We start from the raw sequence: 23,864 nt of genomic DNA on the forward strand, positions 1-23,864 counted from the left end.
AGTTCAAACAATGACATCTGTTCTTCTAAACAAACAAATTCGCTATGTTCTTCAGAGCTCGAACATGACATATAGCAAGTGAATTAGATAGCCACGTGAGCCTTATCTACCAAAACAGCTCGTGCATTGCAACAGGTTCACTACGGAGCAAACACTTGGTCCTTCCTTCTGTGAGTCGGTGACAGATAACATCAAGTCAAATGAGATCTTCGTCTGCACCTCTGGTCGCACACAAACACTGACCATACATGACCAGTAGACACACAAACATAGAAGCTTTCACACAAATGGAGTGGGCTAATTTTACATATTTCACACAGATTGATAATACTTACCGCATAACCTTCATCAGAACTTCACTTATTTAATTTTCGCAAACAACATCAAGCAATTGTATATACCAACAAAAGGAACAACATTTATGGTAACAAAGACTATTCAGTCAGTCTCGGAGAACAATTTATATGTACACCAAGATAAGAACAATATGACAGGACTCCTTTAGAAGCATAAGATAGTCCAACATGTGCAAAAACAATTACAATATCTTCCTAATTTATCCATGAATTTTGCAAACTAACCATCTTAGTCTCCTGTCAAGCACATCACACCAAAAGCAAGTGAAGATGACTGTAGTTGCATACCTAGTGTAAAAACCATAAAGCCTACGTTTTAACAACCCCCCGAGTCCAAGCTGATGTGACATATAATGTAGTTGGCTGGTTTCTTTAACCTAATACAATTAACTCTTCAGCTTGAGCGTGTATCTTAGAAATGCATCAGCATCAGTTTACAATCTGACCAAGTTTCGAATAAGAACCGAAGTTTAGCAGACATAAAACTTATAAATTACTGCATGCTTCTTCATGTTGTGAGCCATATAATATTTTTCAGTTAGTCCTATCCTCTCAAGAAACATAGGGACCGAGTTATTATGTGAAAGTAGATACTTAAAAGCATGAAGCATGTGAACACTTATCTGCAGTAAAGTGTATCCTAAAGTATAGGATAAAGCATTAGCTACTAATACATATAGGAACTCCCCAAGCAGAAGAAAATCAAAGAGACTAATAAAACACTTTCTTCCTTGTCAATTTTTACTTAGTGGCTCTGAAGAACTATTGCTACCAACCCTGAAGCAATATTACATCTACATCAGTAGAAAATGAAGGTTAAGTTGTACGCAAAGGAAGAAATTGACTGGCGATAAGCTCAAGAGTGGATTGTTCTAAATGAAATAGCAATTAAAATGGTCTTCATTTTAGCAATATCTTCTTTAATTATTTTGCTTGGTCTGTCATATCAGCAGTGCGTTGTAAGAGGGCCATCACGTTTTATTATATCTGAGCATACCAAAAAATCTAGCTATGAAGTTTGACCTCTCCAAACCATGATTGAATAGCGTGAATCATCTCTACTTTTGCGGTATACTGGAAGTCCAATCCTATCTGCATTCTAGCTTGAGCGTGGATGTGACATTGTAGAAACATGAACGGTTTGCCACATGGATAATAGGAAATGTATTAGAAGAATAACATACTCTATATTTTCTGATTGTACATTATTTATCTGAGGAAGTTTCTTGGCAGCCAACAAATATTTGATGAACAATCTTAGGTTACTGCAAAAAGAAACTGAGGATCCCCATATCCAAATTAGATATCCCCATTTGGCCAGATCTTTACCTAAAGAAGCAAAACCATTAAAATAGAGGAAGCATTCTGTGACTGGCTAATTACCTCCAGTAGCAGATGCAAGTGTGTTAGTAGGGGGCGGGCCTTGTTGATCAGACATGGCAGGTTGGCCAGGGCTATGTTGAGTCTGAGCAAATAGCATATGCATCCATAGCGTCGCTCGGCGATGTCTTCAGCCGCGATGAAGGTCTTAGCTGCAGCGGCGGACTCGACCTTATCTTCAGGTGCCTCGGAAGGTGAGGAGTATTGCAACGGCCTTGTGGGAAAAGGGTCACAACATCTGCGCTAATCCCAACAGCCAGATTCCCTCCCTCTCAGCTCCAGCGACGACTGCACTAAGCAAACCCTGTGTATCTTTTATGAGAAGTAGCTCCTGACCAACAATACCTGAAGAAGAACACCATTGATGCAAGTCATCGAAAATTACGACTAACAAAACAAAGCATCAAACCCGTTCTGTTGTAAATCATCGGGTGGGTGGCGTGCGACACTCCATGTTTGAATACATACCTGAACATGGTGAGATAAAATGGTTTTATTTTTGTGATGAGATCATTTTGTCGACAGACTCATAAGTCATGATACAACCTTAGTGTCATGTTATACAAATTTCCAAAATACCGAATAGCTTCCGTGATCAAATCTGGAGCAAAGGAAAGAGAGGATGCACACAGCTCGTTATGCAAAACATGATCGATAGACGTACAATGATAGTCATCCACCCTCCCCAAAGTAAGTAGGGAGTTAGCATAAATAGCTAGTTATTGATATAATTTAGCTAATCTAGTCACCATAAGTAAGAACAATGTTCTTCCGCGCTAATAACACAAGCTCAATTGCAGCTGAAACAGAGCCGACACATCAGAGGCCAGATCAAACAATTTGATGGTGATGCTATTTAGAGCGAGTGTTTTTCGAGTAGAATACATGAGTCATTTGGAGCGAAATTTCGGGACGCCTGCACACTGTACTATTTTCTGATGTATTGTATCAATATCATGGAGCTGCCTATAATGATGCTTCTGTCAATTAATTCACTGGATAGATGTACAGCACAACAACCTCAGCATAATTAAAATGTTGTTAAGGCAGTCTACCCAGTGAGATTAATCCACTATCTACCTAGGACACAGGAATGAGGAATGAACTACACCATGGAGGGGTTTCCCTCTAAAATAATCTTGCAACACAAACAAATGAACGATGCTTTATCTTAAGCAGAACCCACAAAATTTATCAGGGGTGAGAACAACTCTAATTTGGATGAAACTTTTGTCAATTTTTATGTACAAGTTACTGCTAGAATATAGCAGCAGATCCCTGTTCCTGATGAACAACTGAAAGAAAACTACACCCAAAGCCACCATTGGCGTTTCGCCCCACCACCAGCCCCAGCCCCAGCCCAACATCAACTCAGGCAATACAGTCGCTAATCGCTGGTAACACAAACGAATCTACAACTAAATCAACCAAAACGGGGTTCACTTCTTTGAAATCCCCACCCCAATCCAACATTCCAAGGATTAACACGCCTCAATACAGGCGAGACCGCACAAATAGGATCAACGGACAGCTAGGACTCCGTCGACGGGCACTACCTGGAGGGAGTTGGCCTTGACGTAGTCCCACACGATCTCGAGGACGCCGGAGCAGGAGCTGTTGGGGGCGCCGCCGAATTTGCTCAGGGTATCGGACGCCGGCACCGGCCGCATGATCCCGCGGAGGTTGTTCGGATCGACCGGGCCCTTCTTCTTGACCGCCTTGGGTTTCACGGCGGCCGTTCCGCCCCCCTTCGCCGCCGCCGCTGCAGGCTTCTTGCGTCAGCCGCCGCCGTCGCTGAGGACATGAAGGACCGGCACCCACGGAGCACCGTGTACGCTGCCGTCGACATCGCCGTGGGATGGGTGGGTGGGTCGCTCCGCTTCGTCGGGTAGCGGGGGGAAGCATTTTGTCAGATCCAATTAAAGGGACTGCGGGTTGAATGTCATAAACAGCAAGGACTTTTTTGTAAAATCATCATGGCGGGTTTTCCAACAGAAGCAATAACCTCTTTATTATTATATATATAGGTAAAGATTTGTACACGCTTCCATAGAATTCATATGATGTACGGATTCCATCTATCATGGTCACGTCAGATTGAATTTGTACACGCTTCAAAGAATCCATATGATGTCCGCGTTGCTGGCTGTTGTGTATTGGTTTATGCTATGAATCTCAACCGTTTAATTCTCATAACTTTAGAATAGTAAATCCTAGCCATTATTTTTCTATCGTTTTAATAATATAATAGATTCCAGAATAAGTTCAAAACTTTAGAAATTCATAGAAAATTGAATATAACCTCAAATTAGACAAATACTATATGTAAAAGGATGAGAAAAATTGAAGGAATCCAATGGTGCTATTTTCATGCATGAAAAACAAAGTTATGAAGCAGCATCAGGTCAAATCAATAAAAAAAATTGCTAAATTATAATTCAAATGATATTTGAATTATGATTTCAAATCAAGATCACCCAAAAGGTTCTGTTAGTCATCTCAAACCATGCTCCATTGCATTCCATGCATCATTTTGTTGCATATGTTTGATATTGATTGATTGTTGTTATTCTGGTAGGCTCCGCCCCTCCGGATACGTCTGATTATCCGACTGGCGGATATCACCCCTCTGCTGAGCAACAAGGCAAGCAACCATTTTGATCTTCCCGATAAATCCCATGTTCTCGCTCCTGCTCTTACTTATTGCATTAGGTTCAAATTCTTCAAATGCTTTTATCACGTTAGTTGAACCCACTTCCTTTACATGACCTGTTCTTGTCACAGTAAATAGATGAACCTTGCAACCTAGCATACCTGGTAGATGCTTGAGCCATGATGTGCCTTATCCTGCTATGCATGCTATGCTTAGAGTTGAGTATGGTCTGTCATCCGGGTGATGAACAGGATCGTGAGAATGTGTTCAGTTAGTAAAGGTGGTGTGTTGAACCTGATTTGGTAAAGGTACCAGTGAAAGGCTATGTAGGAGTACATGACGGGTTGTTTCATTGCAACCGTCCTTAGGAACTGAGTTATGTGTATGTAATCCAAGACTAGATACTACCACACGTTGGGATACTTAATTGACCCTCTCGACTTATTAATCGCTTAGTACTCGGTCCAGGAGTTGCAAGTAGTTTCTGGTGTTTATAGACATGCTGGAGGCCGTCCGTAGGGCTGACCTTAGAGGTGGGCTATGATGCGGTAGGCAGTGGCACGGTGTACCAAGTGGCACCCGGATTGTGAGCTTGGGAACCCAGCGCACATCGTTTGGGGCCGTGGCGGAAACCTCGGCCGGACTTCTGTGCGGGTTACCCTCAGATAGGTGATAAACCTGGACTAGGTATTAGAGTGGTTAACGGTCGTGGCCGACTTCCTCGATGGGCTTCTGCTTGAAGGTTTCCTAGGTGCATGACGTGCACATGGCGATAAGTGGCGAGAGCGTGTGTGAAGAAGTACACAACTGCAGGGTTATGATCTATTCGAATAGCCCTGTCCGCGGATATGGACTACTTGGAGGCATATGTTGTTCATAGATAACTATAATGGCTACTCATAAAATTGTCAAGATAAGTGTGAGTGTTGTGGACGACATTTCCGAAGGGAGACGAAATGATTCCACGATGGAGTATTCTTGTGGTGTTAGTGGACTCATGTGCGAGAAACATAGTTGTCAAAATTATTTAAAAATGCAAGTTGTCTAGCCAAGAGTCAAATGCTGGCTTTCTGCATGAAACTCCACAATTCCTTGATGATACATTGCATGATTAGATAGATTATCCTAAAGTCTTGCTGAGTACTTTTGTACTCATGTTTGCTTAATAAATTAATGCAGAGGTTGTTAATGACCCTAATGGAGGGTTCTATCTAGACGTTGACGACGACGAGTAGCTGGTGTCCCAGCTACGATCTGGCCCTAGGTTGGGTCTGTAGATAGTCAGCCCATGTTCCTTTATCTTTCCATCTGTCTGTAGTCATACAGTTTTAATCTTCCGCTGGCTTGTAAGACTTGTGTGTATGTCTTGAGATGATGGGTCGTGAGACCCCTGTCTGTGTAATATTATGTGTGAGGCTCTTCCGAGCTTTCTAAATAAAGTTTGTATGTTTATGGTTATGTTGTGATGCCATCGATGTATCTATACATATCAGTATGCCATGCATATGTGTGTTGTACTTGATATGTATGGGGTTCGAATACCTAGTCGTATGCCTTAGTAGCACTCCTTACGGGGAAATGCCCCTTTGTGATTCCATCGAGCCATGGTAGTTCGCTACTGCTCCGGACACATTGGTTGATCAGCATGTGTCCTTCTTAGCTGTTGTGTCTGTCCCTTTGGGAAATGTCACACGTTGTAATGGAGTCCTTGTAGCTTGCTACAGCTCGTCTACATTCGCCGATGACCGACACCTGCTTTGCTGGGTCATGTCTGCATGTCCCTATACAGAACTGTCGCTTTAGTTTATGACTCGACATGTCGATCCGGGTTCTTTGACATTTGATTGCTAGCGACACAATTTCATACACGTGTCAAAAGGCGCAAACGGTCCCGGCTAAGGTAAGGCTGCAGCCGTGGGGATAACCGTGTGTGAGACCGCAAAGAGATGCGATGTGTTACAGGCTGGATTCCTATGGCTTTGGATCGGGGTCCCGACAGGTTAGTATCGGGGGTACTAGCCATGGGAAAGTGAGAATACAGTAGCCCATGATCAATAAAGATAGAAATCATGTTTGCTACAGTACCAAAAGAAGTGGTAGTTTGTTTTCTTGTACTATTGCTATCACAAGTTTCTGTTTATGTTTTGTGTTGTGAAGTTTTCAAGTTTCTGGTGATGTTCCCATGGACAAAGAGATAAGGAGTGGAAAGAGCTCAAGCTTGGGGATGCCCAAGGCATCCCAAGCCAAATTCAAGGACACCAAAACACCTAAGCTTGGGGATGTCCCAGGAAGGCATCCCCTCTTTCATCTTCAATCCATCGGTAACATTACTTGGAGCTATATTTTTATTCACCACATGATATGTGTTTTGCTTGGAGCGTCTTGTATCTTAAGAGTCTTTTCTTTTTGTTGTGTCACCATCATCGTGATTTTGCTAGAATGCTCATAGTGCTTCACTTATATCTTTTGAGCTAGATACTTTTGCTCATAGTGCTTCACTTATATCTTTTGAGCTAGATACTTTTGATCTTATGCTTCACTTATATCTTGTGAGCTAGACACTTCTGTTCTTGTGCTTCACTTATATCTTTATTTCACGGCAGTGCATGATTTGGTAGTTGGCTTATGCTATGAAAGTAGTCCCAGATGTGCTAGGTACCCAAAGAGGATGCAAAAACCTCCATCTTCATGTGCATTGAGTAGTGAGAGAAGTTTCGATTCCTCTCAATTAGTTTTGAGACGTGGATTCGGTAATATTGAGAGTTATGTTAGTAGGGTGTTGTGAATCTAGAAATACTTGTGTTGAAGTTAGTGATTCCCGTAGCATGCGCGTATGGTGAACTGCTATGTTAGGAAGTCGGAGCATAATTGATCTATTGATTGTCATCCTTTGTGTTGAGGTCGGGATCGCGTGATGGTTTACACATACCAACCCTTCCCCTCGGAGTATGCGTTTAGCACTTTGTTTCGAGTACTAATAAAACCTTTCGCAATAAGTATGTGAGTTCTTCATGACTAATGTGAGCCCATGGTATAGATGCACTTTCACCTTCCACCATTGCTAGCCTCTCTAGTGCCGTGCAATTCTTGCCGGTGCACAAACCCACCAAATTCCTTCGTCAAAACAGCCACCATACCTACCTACTATGGCATTTTCATAGCCATTCCGAGATATATTGCCATGCAACTCCCACCGTTCCATCTCATGACTTATGTCGTCACTCTCATATTGCCATTGCATGATCGTAAGACAGCTAGCGAGATGTTTCAATGTCATACGCCATGCTAGGTCGTTGCACATCCCGGTACACTGCCGGAGGCATTTCCTATAGAGTCATCATCATTGTGACCTTTGAGCTGTGAGTAAATAAAAGTGTGATGATCATCATTATTAGAGCATTGTCCCATGTGAGGAAAAAAAAGAGGCCAAAGATCCCAAAAACAAAAAAAAGAGAAAAGAAAAAAAGAGGCCTAAGAGCCCAAATGAAAAAAGAGAGAAAAAGAGAGAAGGGGCAATTCTACTATCTTTTTCCACACTTGTCCTTCATGTTAGCACCATGTTCTTCATGATTGAGACTTCTTGCTTTGTCACTACCATATGCTAGTGGGGATCTTCATTATATAACTTGGCTTGTATATGCCAATGATGGGCTTCCTCAAAATTGCCCTAGGTCTTCGTGAGCAAGCAAGTTGAATATACACCCACTAGTTTTCCTCTTGAGCTTTCACATACTTATAGCTCTAGTGCATCTCTTGTGTGGCAATCCCTACTCACTCACATTGATATCTATTAATGGGCATCTCCATAGCCTATTGATACACCGAGTCAATGTGACCATCTCCTCCTTTTTGTCTCACAACCACCACCACACTCTATTCCACCTATAGTGCTATATCCATGGCTCGCGCTCATGTATTGCGTGATAGTTATAAAAAGTTTGAGAAAGGAAGAGTGCAAAAACAATTACTTGGCCAATTTTGGGGTTGTGCATGATTTACATTAGTTGTGTGAGGATGATGGAGCATAGCCAGACTATATGATTTTGTAGGGATAACTTTCTTTGGCCTTGTTATTTTGAAAGTTCATGATTACTTTGCTAGTTTGCTTGAAGTATTATTGTTTTCATGTCAATAGAAAACTATTGTTTTGAATCTTACGGATCTGAACATTCATGTCACGTGAAAGAAGTGCAAAGGACAACTATGCTAGGTAGCATTCCACATCAAAAATTTATTCTTTATCACTTCCCTACTCGAGAACAAGCAGGAGTTAAGCTTGGGGATGATTGATACGTCTCCAACGTATCTATAATTTTTTATGGTTTCATGCTATTATCTTGTCAAACTTTGGATGTTTTGTATGCCTTATATATATATTTTTGGGCTAACTTATTAACTCAGTGCCAAGCGCCAGTTCCTGTTTTTCCATATTTTTCACCCCTTTCAGAGGAGATTTTGAAACGGAGTCCAAATGGAAGAAAATCCCCAAAAAGATTTTTTTTGAAATGGAAGAAGATTGGAGAACTTGGGAGCCAATGCAGGGGAGCCCCAGGGGCCCCACAAGCCCCGACCCCGCGGCCAGGGGGGCGCGCCATCCAGGCTTGTGGGCCCCCTTGAGGTCCCCTGACCTAGGTCTTTCGCTTTTCCGCCGCCGCAAGCTTCTATCTCCGCAAGATCCCATCTAGGGCACGTCCTGGTGCCCTGCGTGAGGGGGGATTCGGACACGGAGGGCTTCCCCATCAACAACATGACCTCTCCGATGATGCGTGAGTAGTTCACCATAGACCTACAGGTCCATAGCTAGTAACTAGATGGCTTCTTCTCTGTCTTGGATCTTCAATACAAAGTTCTCCATGATCTTCATGGAGATCTATCCGATGTAATCTTCCTTTGCGGTGTGTTTGTCGAGATCCGATGAATTGTGGATTTATGATCATATTATCTATGAATCTTATTTGAGTTTCTTCTGATCTCTCTTATGCATGATTTCATATCCTTGTAATTCTCTTCAAGTTGTGGGTTTCGTCTGGCCAACTAGATCTATGATTCTTGCAATGGGAGAAGTGCTTGGTTTTGGGTTCATACCGTGCAGTGACCTCACCCATTGACAGAAGGGGTAGCGAGGCACGCATCGTGTTGTTGCCATCAAGGGTAAAAAGATGGGGTTTTCATCATTGGTTTGAGATTATCCCTCTACATCATGTCATCTTGCTTAAAGCGTTACTCTGTTCGCCATGAACTCAATACACTAGATGCATGCTGGATAGTGGTCGATGTGTGTAGTAATAGTAGCAGATGCAGAAAGTATCGGTCTACTTGTCTCGGATGTGATGCCTATATGCATGATCATTGCCTTAGATATCGTCATGACTTTGCGCGGTTCTATCAATTGCTCGACAGTAATTTGTTCACCCACCGTAATACTTGCTATTTTGAGAGAAGACTCTAGTGAACACTATGGCCCCCAGGGTCTACTCCACACCATATTTTCATCCTTACACTTTTTACTTTGTTGCACTTTCCGCCTTCAGATCTCACTTTGCAAACAATCTTGAAGGGATTGACAACCCCTTTGAAGTGTTGGGTGCAAGCTTGTTTGTGTTTGCGCAGGTACTCTGGACTTGACGAGACCCTCTGTCGTGGTTATAAGTCTGCCAGTAGAAGTATGAGGTACAAAAGTATATGGGCAGAGCCTTAGCTACGACGAGGATGTATGAGTTCAGGCCCCTCTATGGTGGAGGTAAAAGCCCTACGTCTCAGTGCTCTCGGGAGCTTTTTGTCAAGTGTAACAAGGGATTACAACAAGTGCCAACCCCTGTACCAGTGGTGAAGGGCGGCTTATATAGAGTGCGCTGCCCTTCATAATGGCCCGGTGGACAGGGGTGGAGTAGTGGCGAGTAAAGGCTGGCGTTACTGGTAACGTAAGCCTTAAATGCTAGTTATGGTGTATGAAAACGTATGACCGTTGCCCTCCTGGGAGGTTACGACGTACAGAGTGGATTACAGTCGGTACGTTAGATATGCTCCGAGTGGATCGTCACCGACTGGATGATGGGGTCGTCCTTAGTTCAGTCGGAACTGTCTAAGGGCCTTGTCCTCTATGAATGGTAGTCCTGGGGTAGGACCTATAGGGCAGACCTATGACCCTACCCTAGGACTATAACCCCATCATTAGTCCCCGAATGGATCGGGGTTGGAACGATTAAGTGATATCCGGAGTTTGGAGCCGAATGATATTGAGGTGATCTTAGCATTGTCTGCCTCGATCCATTTTATCTTTGCGGCTAGTGATCCGAGTGAATATGCAAGCGAAACGAACCGTAAGGGAACGATTGCTTCCGCGGAATCTTTTGACGTGACCGGTCATACGAACAGTGCCGGATTTTCCGGGATTCTCAAATTTCGGTTGCCGTGCGCCCAGCGGTGATGACGACATCGCCATAGAGTAGATTTCGCCTCCTCGATTACCGCACCGCGATCTTCTCCACTAATCTTGCAGCAGTCGGTTGGGAGGATAAGATCTTGGGCCCACCTGTAGGTGACTCAGTCGGAGGCCTATTAAAGCCTTCCCGGCGGACCTTCCTGTTGCGCTGCTCGTCTTCCTCCCATCGATCTCGCCTCCCCACAACTCCCTGCACACCTCTAGCCACCTCCTTCCCCTCCTCCTCTGCGGATCCGTCGCCCTCGCCATGACGAAGGGGCAGACCGCAAGCTCGAGGCGAAGAAGAAGAAGAAGGGTGCGGCCTCTACTCAGCGGCGGCAGCGGGCGTTGCCGGCGGTCTGGATTCAGGGGGACTTCCTCCCCTCCACGGTGAGGGAGACCGACGTGCTGGAGCTGGTGGAGCACGGCATGGTCGTCAATTAGTCTTGGAGGCTGCCGGAAGGCGAGATGGAGCCAGCGCCGACGGAGGGGGAGCGCGTTCTGCTGCTCAGCCACGTGGCCAGAGGTTTCTCCCTGCCTCCCCATCCTTTCTTCCGAGGTTTCATGAATTACTTCGGGGCGCAGCTCCATCACTTTCCGCCGAATGCGATAGCTCATCTTTCCGCATTCATCACCCTCTGCGAGTGCTTCATAGGATGTCCTCTCCACTGGGGGCTCTTCAAATATGTTTTCTCCGCTAGATCTCAAACGGTTAAGAAGCTTAGCCAGTCTGATGATAAGACACACATCCTCCAGCTCTGCGGGGGTTTAGGATTTCAGAAGAACACGAAAAGTAGTTATCCCTCCCTTCAGCTATCCTAGTCGGTTAGGAACTGACAATCGTACTGGTTCTATTGCCAGGACATTGCCTGCCCGAATGCTTCGAGTGGATTACCACCCTTCAGTTTAGACCGTCCGGGCCCTCCCAGGAAGCTAGCGCTCTCTAAGGGAGAAAAAACCCAGATCCAGCCTTTGATCGACGCGCTGATAGCCGTCGTCCGGAAGGGAGTCACCGGCATGGACCTGTTGGAGACTTTTCTGGGTCGTCGCATCCAGCCGCTCCAGGCTCGAGACCACGCAATGTGGCATTACAAGGGGCCTTCGGATTCCACTCGGTCCCATCATGAAGACGTGAGCGAGGAGACCGTGAGTGCGTGGGTCCGCAGCATCACAGGCACATGTGATAACCCCGTGGGAGCTTGGTGGGTGAAGGCCTTCCGCGCCCAAAATCCTCCTCCGAATGAGGTGAGTACATGTTGTCGAGTGCTTTTAAAATTCTCAGTTTTATTGCTTTTCTTGTCTCGCTGACTGACGTTGCCGACTGTGTTTTGTGCAGCAGTGGACGAACTGGCATTCTGCAGTCTCAAATGGGAATCCGGTCAAGGAAGAAGAAGGCAGCATGGAGGGTAGCGCGGGTAGTGCCGAGTACGTCTCTGACAGTAGGGAGACGGAGGAGGAAACAGAAGAGGAGGAGGAGGAGAGTGAAGAGCAGAGCTCGTCACCCTCACCACCAGAACACCGAACCAAGCACCGTCATGACCCCGCTGTTCCGTCGGCTCCTCCCGTGGCCCCAAGTGCTCGGAGTATGAAGAGAACCAGGGGTTCTTCTGGCGAGCCCGTGGATCTGTCATCCAAGGTGGCTAAACCCAGCGGGTCTAAACCTCGGAAAGCTTTGCCCCGGATGATGATCGCTGTTTCGGTCGCCTCAGCGTAAGTATCTTCGCTCTTCCATCTTCCTTCAGTATCAGATTGGACTCTTCTTTTGGGAATTCATGTTTACCCGTCGAATGGATTTCACTGAACAGAGCTGCTACCTCCGCCACCTCTCAGCCGCGTCAGGGTGACGATCCGATGGACACTGATAACGCCGCCACGTCCCAGCAAGGTACGTTGTCACGACTCCGAGAGCTGTATTACCGTATCGCGAGTGCTGTCTTTGATCTTGATCTTTTTCTGTATTTTTATTTTGTTTAGTCGGGCTTTCTTCGGAGGTCATCCATCTGGACGACGATGACTAAAGGAGGTCGGAACCAGCTTTGGCACCTGTCCTTGGGGTTATCCAACCTACTGCCAACCCCGCCATGAGTGTGCTGCCGACTGAGACGGTGGTATTCACGGCGGAACCGACTGGAGAAGAGCTCGGGATGCCCAGGGAGCTCGGAATACCTAGGGCGCCTTCTTCCACGTCGGGTCCGTCGACTGTTCAATATGATGCCCGACGCCTCCCGGAAGATCAAGTAGGAGCCGCCAAGGACGCCATGGTACAAGTGGAGCTGATGGTGGGCGAAGCCAAAGGAGCATATGACTCCGTTGCATCCCTGTTCAAGAAGAGATTGGAGCTTCTAGATGATATCCGAGTAAGTGTGCTAGTAAGTGTTTACATTCCTCTTGGTGCCCACTGGGGGTTTTGGCGAGATACTCGGATACAGTAGGTTAATTTTCCAGTGGGTTCACTCTCAGTGAACCCAGTGGGTGTAGTCCCCGAGACTTCTGCCGAGTGCTTGCACCGGCAGTTATCTTTATATGTATTTTCCATAATCTCTACAGATCGGAGCTGATCTGCCCGAATGGTACCAGTGGGGGCACGCCCAGTGCACCCACTGGGTGTAGTCCCCGAGAGTAGTGTTACTCGGGTCGAGTAAGAGTAATCTCATAGTGTTGTTGGTTTGCTATGGAGCTCAATGGGACCGACTTGTTCGAGCTTCATACCAGTGGGGTCACTCTCAGTGAACCCACTGGGTGTAGTCCCCGAGACCACTGTCGATCGCTTGCATCGGCAGGGGTCTGAAGAATCTGTCGAGACTTTTTCCTTGTTGAACCTGGCTGATCCTCCCTTTGTGTCTCTTTGACAGAAGACTTGTGAAATGGGATCGGCCTATAATGCTCTGAAGGCTGAGAAGACTCAACTTGCTGCCGACTTGGAGGTAGCCGTGAATGATCTGGTTGGCATGAAGAAGGCTCTTGCTGAACGAGAAGTATCTTTGGAGGAATCTCGGGGGACTAACAAGGCACTGCTAGCTGATATAGAAAAAATGAAGAAGGAGAGATCTGAATGGATGGGCCAGCAGAAGTTAATGAACGCTCGGTGCAAAGCGCAGGAGAACGACGTCGGCGACTGGGCGAAGGAGATGGTCGCACTACTTGGTGGTAAGTTGCTTGCCAAGTGCTCTTTGACTTTGGAGTTCACTCCGCGCTTATTTTCTCCTTGTCTTTTCTTTGCAGATTTCTGCCGGGACGTTGAAGCTGAAACCGCCGAAATTGAACGGTCGCTTGGGCAACCAAATGTTCCACTCGGTGATGAAGCTAACGGGGACATGTTCCTACTGAATTCCCGCCTTAACATGGTGGGTCCTTTCATTGGTCGCCTGAGAGAAGTTTTTGGCCGAATTGACAAAGAGCTGTGGCCTGAAGATGACTCCCGGAATGAGATTGAGGGGTTGATGACTCGACTAGAGGATATTCCAAGCAGAGTGCAGGCATGGAAGAAGTCTGCCGCTCAGTGTGGCACAGACGTGGCGCTGTCTCTAGTCCGAGTGCATTGTAAGGAAGCTCGCGAAGACAAACTAAAGACGTTGCAGGTCGCCAACACCAAGAAGCTTTGATTTGAAGACTTCATGGAGAATTTCCTCGACACGGCCACTCGGATTGCACATGGAACCGACCTCGACACCTTCGTGGAGCCTGCCAGCCCCGGCGATGCTTGATTGACTTTATGCTGACCGCGCATTTACCTCGGTATGCCGAGTGGAGTTTGTATTAAACTTTGGCCACTGCTATTGGCCGGTACATTCGTGGCTCAGTGTGGATAAACTTGATTCACACCGAACCGACTGATCGTTGAACTCAATTTTAATTCAAACCGGATCTTTTGCTTTTCTTTCGCTGAGTTTTTATTTTGACACGAGTTTTGCTCGTTGTTTTTGTTTAGGCGACTCAGCTAAACCTCTGAGTGTAACTCGAGTGCCCACTAAGAGGAAGCTCTTTACTTAGGCGACTCTGGTTCGCAGCTAAGTCCCCGAGTGTGACTTTTGGTGCACACTCGGAGTTAGTTGTTTACTTAGGCGACTCTTGGTCACAGCTAAGTCCCTGAGTGTGAATTTTGGTGCACACTCGGAGCAAGTTGTTTACTTAGGTGACTCTGGGTCGTAGCTAAGTCCCCGAGTGTGACTTTTGGTGTGCACTCGGAGCAAGTTGTTTACTTAGGCGACTCTGGGTCGCACCTAAGTCCCCGAGTGTGGCTTTTGGTGCACACTCGGAGCGAGTTTTTACTTAGGCGACTCTGGGTCGCAGCTAAGTCTCCGAGTGTGACTTTTGGTGCACACTCAGAGCAAGTTGTTTACTTAGGCGACTCTGAGTCGCAGCTAAGTCCCCGAGTGTGACTTTTGGTGCACACTCGGAGCGAGTTGATTACTTAGGCGACTCTGGGTCGCAGCTAAGTCCCTGAGTGTGACTTTTGGTGCACACACGGAGCGAGTTGTTTACTTAGGCGACTCTGGGTCGCAGCTAAGTCTCCGAGTGTGACTTTTGGCGCACACTCGGAGCATGTTGTTTACTTAGGCGACTCTGGGTCGCAGCTAAGTCCCCGAGTGTGACCTTTGGTGCACACTCGGAGCGAGTTGTTTACTTAGGCGACTCTGGGTCGCAGCTAAATCCCCTAGTGTGACTTTTGGTGCACACTCGGAGCGAGTTGTTTACTTAGGCGACTCTGGGTCGCAGCTAAGTCTCCGAGTGTGAATTTTGTCGCACACTCGGAGCAAGTTGTTTACTTAGGTGACTCTGTGTCACAGCTAAGTCCCCGAGTGTGAGTTTTGGTGCACACTCGGAGTTAGTTTTTTAGACCGGAGTCTGCAAACGCGGAAGAATTTTGAATCGGAAAGAAATTAATCCGCTTTGTATTACATCGATGACATTTGTTCTTTACATTGTCTCTATCGGCGGTTATGTGTAGAAGCGCTTTAGTAGATCTCCATTCCATGCTCGCGGCTCGTCCGTCTCCCTGTCGATGTTGTAGAGTCGATATGCTCCGTTGTTCAGCACCTTAGAAATGATGAACGGTCCTTCCCAGGCGGGAGCCAACTTGTGTGGTATCTGTAGATCCACTCGGAGCACTAGGTCGCCTACTTGGAACGTGCGGCTCCTGACGTGCCGCGCATGAAATCACCGCAGATCTTGTTGATAAATTGTTGAACGGATCAATGCCATCTTGCGCTCCTCTTCTAATAGGCCTACTCTGCCTTGCTTGGCTTGCTCTGCTTCAGCTTCGGAGAAGAGTTCAACTCGTGGAGAGTTGTGAAGCAAGTCACTTGGAAGGACTGCCTCTGCTCCATAAACGAGAAAAATGGGGATCGTCATGTCGATCTATTCGGAGTTGTTCGGAGGCCCCACTGCACCGAAGGCAGCTCAGTGACCCATGCGCCGGCGGCTTGTCCAACTTCCCGCGGGAGTCGAGGCTTCAACCGTTGAAGAATGAGTCCATTCGCCCGCTCCGCTTGTCTGTTTGTTTGGGGGTGCGCAACGGATGCAAAATCCACTCGGATACCTTGCCCTGCGCAAAAACCTTTGAACCTGTCCGAGTCAAAGTTTGTGCAATTGTCGGTGATTATGCTGTGTGGAACCCCGTATCTGGCGATGATGTCTCTGATGAACTTGATGGCCGTACGGGCATCAAGCTTCTTGATTGGCTTGGATTCAATCCACTTGGTAAACTTGTCGACTGCTACCAGCAGATGGGTGAATCCTCCTTGGCCTATTCTGAATGATCCGACTGTATCTAATCCCCAAACGGCGAATGGCCAAGAAAGGGGAATTGTCTTCAGCATGGACGTTGTCTTGTGGGACTTGTTTGAATAGAACTGACAACCTTCGCAATGGTCGACTATATCTTTTGCCATTTCATTCGCCTGCAACCAGAAGAAACCATCTCTTAATGCTTTGGCGACGATTGCCCTTTAGGAGGCATGATGGCCGCAGGTTCCCGAGTGAATTTCTTCCAAAATTAACCGACCCTCTTCAGGAGAGATACACCGTTGAAGGACGCCTGAAACACTTTCTCTGTATAACTGGTCATCAACGACGGTGAAGGACTTTGACCTACGAACGATCTGCCTAGCTTGGACCTCGTCTTCCGGTAACTCTTGCCTCAGGATGTACGGAATGAATGGCACAGTCCATTCGGGAACGACAGCCAGAATCTCCATGATCAGGTCAACCATAGCGGGAACCTCGACTTCAGTATGATCTGTTGAGCTCTTCGGTTGCACCGGTCCCTCTGTAAAAGAACCTTCTTTTACCGAGGGGAGGTGTAGGTGCTCGAGGCAGACATCACTCGGGACAGGTCTCCGTGTGGATCCAAGTTTTTCCAATTCATCTGTTGCTTTGTTTTTCAGTCGGGGAACATGGTGAAGTTCCAGACCTTCGAACTTCTTTTCGAGCTTTATTATTGCGTTGCAGTATGCAGTCATGGTGGGGTTCCTTACATCCCACTCCTTCATTACTTGATTAACTACTAGATCCGAGTCGCCATAGACCATCAGACGATGGACACCGAGTGTGACGGCCATGCGCAATCCGTAAAGGAGAGCTTCGTACTCTGCTTCGTTGTTGGAAGAATCAAAATGGATCTGAACCACATACTGGAGTTTATCACCTTTCGGGGATATGAGCTCTACGCCGTCACCGGAGCCATTCAACATCTTGGACCCATCGAAGAACATGGTCCAATGAGCCGAGTAGATGTGAGTGGGTTGCTGTTGTTCTACCCATTCTGCTATGAAGTCAGCAAGAGCTTGAGACTTTATAGCTTTCTTGGCTTCGAACTTGATGTCGCAGTATAGCATCTCCATTGCCCACTTTGCCACTCGGCCTCATGCATCCCGATTGTGGAGAATTTCCGACAACGGAGCATCAGATATGACAGATACTGAGTGGTCTTGGAAATAATGAGCCACCTTCTTTGTAGTCATGTAGATCCCATAAATAAGATTCTGATAATGGGGATACCTCTGCTTGGGAGGAGTCAGGACTTCGGAAACATAATATACTGGTCGCTGAACCTTGTACGCTTTGTCTTCTTCTTCGCGTTCGACTGTCAGAATGGTGCTATCAGGTCGGCGGGGTCAGCAATCTTCTTGTACTCATCCAACTCGAGTACAGCCATCTGATGATCTGCAATTCTCGACCCTGCTGCAGACACTCCTCGGCCCGCTGCCGATTGCCTGTGACAGTAATCACGCCTTTGGGACCAGGCATCTTCAGCTTCAAATATACGTAACATGGACGGGCCATGAAATGTACGTATGCCGGACGACCCAGAATGGCATGGTATGCACTCTAGATGTCTACCACCTGGAATGTTAACTTCTCTTTGCGGAAGTTCTTGTCAGAGTCGAAAATGACATCCAACGCAATCTGGCCGAGTGATTTGGCCTTTGTTCCTCGGACGACTCCATGGAATTGCATACTGCTCTCGCTAAGTCTGGACATCGGAATGCCCATTCCCTTGATAGTATCGGCGTACATGATATTCAAGCCGCTTCCGCCGTCAATGAGGACTTTGCGCAGCCTAACTCCTTCCACCACCGGGTCGACGACCAGAGCTTGCCTCCCTGGGGTGGGTACGTGTGCTGGGTGGTCTGACTGATCAAAAGTGATTGCAGTCTGTGACCACTTGAGGAACATGGGTGTGGATGGGGTTGCCATGTTTACCTCCCTGTTGACCAGCTTCAGTCGACTTTTGCTTTCTACATCAGAAAAATCATTAATGTTGCATGGACTTGAGGGAACGGATCCTCCTTGTCCTCATCATCTTGCTCGGTGTCTTTCTCCCTCGGCTGTCCTTCACCGAATCCTTGGATCAGGAGGCGACACTGCCGAGTGGTATGTTTCGGCAATATGACATTGCCTTCTTCATCCGTCTTCGTGTGGATTGGACACGGTTGATCTAGGATGGAATTTCCTGACTGTTTCTTCTTGTGGGTGTACTGTGGTTTCCCCTTGCCTTTGAACTTAGCGTCTGTAACGACTGCCGCCTCTGCTTGCGGAGTGGATTGGGCTTTCTGTTTCTGCTTCCGACTGCTGCTCCCATCTCCGTCGGCGACTGACTTATGCTTGCCGCTACGTATGCGGTCCTCCTCTTTGCCATTTGCATAGCGCGCGACTATCACCATCATCTTGCTCATGGAGATGTCGCCTGTCCGACCAAACTTCAGGTATAGATCTCTGTACCGAACGCCTGCCTTGAAGGCGCAGACTGCTTGGTGTTCTGTAACATTCTCCACCGTGTGGTAGACGGTTGTCCAGTGCTAGATGAAATCGCGCAAGGGCTCGTTTTGCTTCTGGACACAGTGTTGAAGCTCTGTGAGACCAGCAGGGTGTTTGCACGTACCCTCGAAGGTCCTGATGAAGACTCGAGACAGATCTGCCCAACTGTAAATGCTTGATGGAGCTAACTGGTTTAGCCAAGCTCGAGCCGAACCATCGAGCATCAGTGGGAGATGTTTCATGGCGACATGGTCATCTCCACCACCGATCTGGACCGCCACTGTGTAGTCATCTAACCAAGTTTCTGGTTTGGACTCTCATGTGAATTTGCTGATTCCCGTCGCCAATCGGAAGTTGGGAGGGATGTCAGCCGAGCGAATGGCCCGACTGAAACACTCGGGACCAGAAACGACGGTCCTCCTTCCACTCGGATGATCTCTATCGTGACCATCACGGTGGGCTCGGGTTCTATCAACCTTCTTCTGAGTGATATACCCTCTTCCATCAGGCCTTTGATCATGCGCGCCACCACCCGAACGATGATCATCGTAATGCCGGGGTCCGTAAAGCCCACTCCACGGAGGAGTACGCGAACGGCGACGATCTTTGGGATGAGATCGAATGGAAAGCAAATTCCGACTCGGGTCCCTGGAACGGCTGCCTCCTCTGCGTCGCTGGTGAGAGCCGGGACTGAAAATTGACCGATGTGTGTTCGCTTGAACGGAACTGTTGTGGATCTTGTTGTGCGACTGGAGATCGCCGAGTTTTGCTATTGCGTCGTATGTAACAAGGCACAGATCTGCAAGATTCCTCTACCAGCCTCCGAATCAGTCGGCTGGAGAGAATCAGCGATCCTGGCGGCTGCAGCTAAGTTGAGGATGGGTGTGTGGAACACCTCGACGTTGCTCTGGCGAGTGCGTCGACTGGAAGAACAAAGGTGCTGACGACGAGCGCCGGATGATTCTCCGATCTCACGCTCGTTCCGACCAGCCCCGGGGGGACTTTCGTGGGAATCGGCCATGAGTACTTCGGCTGCAGGCCCATGACCCTGATACTCGGAAGGTAGTTTAGTCAGAACTGACTCCAAGCACTGGGATGACCGCGGGACCACAACCGATTCGAGCGCCGCCACTTGAGAGGGCATGTTTTGTCATGCTAGGGCGTGCGGCACCCAACGCTGGAGCCGCGAACGACCGGATCGCTTGTTGCGGCGCGTGACGGGGGCGAAGATCGACACCAGGGTCGATGGCTGGAGAAGAAGAATGCCGCAGGAACTGGCACGGAAGTGCGTAGCCCCGCGACTCGGAAGCGTCTCGATGTTGAGGGGCGCATTCTGAAGCCATGCCGAATCATCGGCGATGAAGGAGAGTGCACTGAAGATGATCTCATGACCCATGCACAGATCTTCGCCGGATGACATGACGAAAATATGAAATCGCAAACTCGCCGGAAGTCGCTTAGACGCCTGCCCCATGGTGGGCGCCAAATGTCATGGGTATAAGTCTGACAGTACAAGTACGGGGTACGAAAGTATATGGGCAGAGCCTTAGCTACGACGAGGATGTATGAGTTCAGGCCCCTCTATGGTGCAGGTAAAAGCCCTACGTCTCAGTGCTCTTGGGAGCTTTGTGTCGAGTGTAACAAGGGATTACAGCAAGTGCCAACCCACGTACCAGTGGTGAAGGGCGGCTTATATAGAGTGCGCTGCCCTTCATAATGGCCCGGTGGACAGGGGTGGAGTAGTGGCGAGTAAAGGCTGGCGTTACTGGTAACGTAAGCCTTAAATGCTAGTTATGGTGTATGAAAATGTATGACCGTTGCCCTCCTGGGAGTTTACGACATACAGAGTGGATTCCAGTCGGTAAGTTAGATTTGGTCCGACTGGATCGTCACCGACTGGATGATGGGGGCGTCCTTAGTTCAGTCCGAACTGTCTAAGGGCCTTGTCCTCTATGAAGGGTAGTCCTTGGGTAGGACCTATAGGGCAGACCTATGACCCTACCCTAGGATTATAACCCCATCACCCTCCTTCTGGATCGATACCTTGGTTCTCAAATTGAGGGAAATACTTACTGCTCCTGTGCTGCATCACCCTTTCCTCTTCAAGGGAAGAACCAACGCAAGCCCAGCCTCTTTCAACGTGTCAACTTCTGGCGCTGTTGTCTGTAGGATAGCAGCCACGATCAGGAAACCATGACCATCTATTGATCAATGAGCTAGTCAACTAGAGGCTTACTAGGGACTTGGTATGGTCTATGTATTCACATATGTATTACGATTTCCGGTTAATACAATTGTAGCATGAACAATAGACAATTATCATGAACAAGGTAATATAATAATAACCTCTTTATCATTGCCTCTAGGGCATATTTCCAACATTTTCATCTGATGCTTCCAGTTAGCAAAGTTTCTACCATCAAAATATGGACCTCTACGGTGGTAATTTTCCTCACTAGGCGCCATACTCTCCTAGGTTGTGAAACCAATACAATGGAGACCAAGGCTCTGATACCACTTGTAGGATACGAGTATGTCACTACTAGGAAAAGGCCTGCTAGTGGCGCACCTATTTTGGCTACTAATGGCGCACTATAGGTGCGCCACTAGCATAACGCCATTAGATATTTTTACTAATTGCGCACCACAAGTGCGCCATTAGTATCTGGTACACTAATGGCGCACCAGGCAGTGCGCCATTAGTATTGCTCATGGTGCGTCATTAGTATCTGGTATACTAATGGCGCACCAAGAAGTGCGCCATTAGTATAGCTCCTGGTGCGCCATTAGTATCTGGTATACTAATGGAGCACCTCTTGGTGCGCCATTAGTATGCCTCCCAGAGCCATATTTACCCATGTGCTCTGGCTTACTAATGGCGCACTAAATGACGATGCGCCACTAGTGTGCTTTTGAAATGCGCCACTAAAGTGCTGAGTGGTGCGCCACTAGTATGAATATTAGGTATTTATTTAATTTTTTCAGATATTTGGATAGGTTACAAAACATACTAGATCATGAAAGGCGCGCGTTGCCGCGCCCATATGTTTTAAAAATGGATTGATAGGATATTTGTAAATATATAGAAACAAAAATGTAGACAGATTTGTAAATTTTTTGGTCGGTAGCAGCCAAGGAGTGCAGTAGTTCAGCAGTAGGTCACCAGAAAGAAGGCCTGTACACTATCACATTATGAAGAACTATCTGTCAAAGGATCAAAGTAGTGTCCGCCACTCTGTGCAAACAACCATGCCCTGAACATAAAGCTCCTTTGCAAACTCTGGAGAAGGCGGGCTTGCTCTTCGGTGTCAGCACTAAGCTAGGGATCAACCTTGTCATCAAGATCAAGGTTGACGATGTTGTCGTTGTCGAGCTCGTCAGGCTCGGGGGTGAGGTCACACATGTTCATCGTCGTGGGTGGTCCTCCTCGTCCATGAAGTGTGCCTGCAGCAGTACCATGTGAATGGATTATGAGTATAATCATCCTAGCATACAAATTCTCTCAAGGCAAAGCTTGACAACATAAATTATATCTACCACAGTTTGAGCCACTACAAAGAATTGCAAAGGAGTAGCTAATCAGATTACAAATATCAAGTCATGGTGGTTATCTTAATAACAAAAATACTTGTTGTTAACAGTGAATTGACTAACTAAAGCCACATCAGGCATCACATACTGCTAGTGTTGCTGCTAAAGTTGGAGTCAGGCATAAAACATATTCAAAAACATACTATACACAGCACAAGAAAAAGAATGTGCTGATAATTAGACAACAACTCATCTCATCTTTTCAAATCTCATACTAGACACATAGAATTTGGTGTAATACTGAAAATAAGCAACACTCCCCGGTAACTGATGGCATGGACATGCAGAACATGAGAGAGAGGGAGCATAGTGGGGTTGATACCTTGGCGAGCTCCATTTGGTTGGCACTTGGGTCAGAGGAGCAGCGGGAGAGTGGCGCCCAGGGAAGAGGCCCAATTGGAACTTCATTCTTGCTTGACTGTACAAGTACCTGGAGAAAATTTAACATCAAATTAATAATCAGACCAGTATACCTTCATGAATGTGTCCAAATTCCTTTGTTCATATCATGCAGCCTCTTTTTAAAAATGTTTTAAAGGGTTAGGTGAATGCATTCTTTATTTTATAACTATGGCGTCGTTCACCAATTTTTTGCCCTGTTTTTCTCTTAGCTCAACTATGGCGTCGTTCCTTTTCTGTCGCGCGCTCACAACAACAGCAGCTCTTGGCCCAATTTTTGATTTTATCTGTTGTTGCTGTTGGTGCAAAAAGAAAAGAAAAGATGTCAACATTGCAGTACAGATCTGATTGATTCTGAAATAGACTAGCTTCGATAGAGAAGGATACCAGCATATCCAATTGAAGGAGAAGATTAGCCGCTAAAACCCGTTGCTCAGGTTCAGTTTGATGGAGGCAGGCCACCAATGTATGCATAATGGCAATGCCTCCTAGCTCCCGTATTTTTTGTAGCAAAGAAATTGCAGAGGACCTTAAGGTTGACACAATTGGACAAGTTATTATGGTAAAGTTTTAACAATTGAGCCTTATCAGGGTGTGGATCATACCGAGGAATCTGAAGAACCAGTTTTCTTGTGCTTCTACATTATTTTGTGTGGAACATTAAGGTGATGTATGCATAAGAAGGTAAGGGTGCCGGAAGGAGTTAATACTTAATCATCCTGTAAGAGCATGGTTATTTGGATCAATCCCTCGGAAAACACCATGAGCATCATCATTATGATTTGTTGAAGGCTCGGCGTTGCTT

The 23,864-nt window shown here is 46.9% G+C and overlaps 1 long non-coding RNA gene and 1 pseudogene across 1 annotated transcript; both read right to left on the reverse strand.

The window, feature by feature from the left end:
- Positions 1-3,256: 3,256 nt before the first annotated feature.
- Positions 3,257-3,585, reverse strand: LOC123409388 (annotated as a pseudogene).
- Positions 3,586-23,090: 19,505 nt separating this feature from the next.
- LOC123409687 lies at positions 23,091-23,772 on the reverse strand. Its single transcript, XR_006612887.1, has 3 exons — positions 23,665-23,772; positions 23,447-23,588; positions 23,091-23,346 (listed from the first exon to the last, which is right to left on the reverse strand). It is a non-coding gene; the product is annotated as an uncharacterized LOC123409687 (long non-coding RNA).
- Between the last annotated feature and the right edge of the window lie 92 nt (positions 23,773-23,864).

The sequence above is a fragment of the Hordeum vulgare genome, chromosome 7H, assembly GCF_904849725.1.
Source record: "Hordeum vulgare subsp. vulgare chromosome 7H, MorexV3_pseudomolecules_assembly, whole genome shotgun sequence".
NCBI classification, from domain to species: Eukaryota; Viridiplantae; Streptophyta; class Magnoliopsida; order Poales; family Poaceae; genus Hordeum; species Hordeum vulgare.